The sequence below is a fragment of the Meriones unguiculatus genome, chromosome 3, assembly GCF_030254825.1.
Source record: "Meriones unguiculatus strain TT.TT164.6M chromosome 3, Bangor_MerUng_6.1, whole genome shotgun sequence".
Taxonomy (NCBI): Eukaryota; Metazoa; Chordata; class Mammalia; order Rodentia; family Muridae; genus Meriones; species Meriones unguiculatus.
Window position 1 is genome coordinate 30,332,179 of NC_083351.1, and position 1,700 is coordinate 30,333,878.

Here is a 1,700-nt window from a genome sequence, read left to right on the forward strand (position 1 = left end):
CATTGGTCGGCACCGCGCGAGGGGGGGTTGTAGGTGGGCCGGGAGGGGGCGGGCTTGTGTGGCACGTCCGGGGCGGGGCCCGGAGGGGCGTGGTCCCGCCGGGAGGGGCGGAGGGTTCCTGTCTAGCTCTGGATGCTCCGTCGTCCCAAGAGCGCGGGGCACCCGTGGGGGGCGCTCGCTGTGTGGCTCTGGGCTGGTTCGCACACCTCTCTGAGTCTCAGCGGCCACTAGCAAAACGGTAACGCTTGGTGCCGCGTTGTAGAGATAGTTCTGGGACTCCGGCTTCCTCACTAGGCTACCAGATAACTTTGGTAAACTGGGGATAATAATACTGCAACCTCCTAGGTTGTTGGGAAGATTAAGCGAGTTAACATTTGGAGGGTGTTTACAACCGCGTTTGGAGGTCTGGCTAGGAGGTTGGGGTCTCCCCTCCCCGTGTTCTGTATTCCTGTTGCCAAGCCCAAACTCCTCTTTTGCTCTTAGGAACCGTGCCCAGCACTTCTCTAGGCTGTAAGACCTCCACCTCTCTCTATTTCTGACTGTATGGTGACACTTAAATGTAAAGACCAGAGGGGCTGGGTGCCCAAATGGTTAAGGGCACAGAGCACCTTGACATTGAACCAGCTCACCTATAAACTGGCTCTAGCTGATCCTGGGCAAGCTCCCAGTCAGTGAGCTGTGGTTTTCTTCTGGATAAGATGGAATTCGTATCAAACCCTGTGCTATGAGAATTACAGGTGAGCTCCTGAAGTGCTGAGTATGACAGTCCATAGCCTCTATGGTGGTCATCCGGATGGTGGTCATCCGGGTTCACTCTATTTTCTTTTCTAGAGGCCATAGAGAGAAGGTCCTCCAGTCCCAGTTTCCCAACTAGGTTCAGCTGAGGGAGGGATCTGGGAGAACTTTTCTGTTAGAGACAGGAAGCTGAGCGGCATGCCAGGTGCTGGCCCCAGGGCCACTCTTGTTGGGCGTGGGTCCTAGAAAAAGAAAGCTCGTGGGCCTGTTAAGGCTGGGATCCCCTTCTTCCTCTCACCTTGCTCACCACCTCACCCCTTTCCTTCCCTAAGATCTGTCTCCTCTGCTCTTTCTTTCCCCAACTCAGGACCCTGTTACCTCCCTTAACACATCTGATGTAAGGGCTGGAGCAAGGCCCAAAACTGATCACCCAGCCTTTTTTTAGGGCACCAGTTCACAAACTCACCCTCCCCCATCATAGAAGCACATGCCTATCTCAGCCAAGTCACCAGGCAGCCACCTTTTTGCTTTTCTGTGATGGTCCTGTGCTAGTCAATTTCCGACAAACAGAGGCATGAGAGCCTATTGCTAGCTTCAGTGGGTCCCCAACTGAAGGGACAGTGAGAGGGGAATGTAAAACATCACCGAGGGAGAATACAGGGTACTATGTCTCCAGAGAAAAGGGGGTAGGGGTTTTGGCAGGAAATAGCTCTTTGGGAAGAGGGGTTTGGAAGGTAGAACAGGCGTTCAGTAGGTGGCTAGAATGATTTCAGAAGAAAGAGAATCTTTAGACAGCGCCCTGAGCCGCAAGTTTCAGATTTTGTAGTCACAGCTTTACAACTTACTCGCCTAACACCTGAGACATCTCTTTTCAGCTTCAAACCCCACAACTCTAAATGGGTCTAACCATCTCCTCCTGGTGTGGATAAGGCTTGGTCAAAGTAATTCCATTAACACGTTTGGTT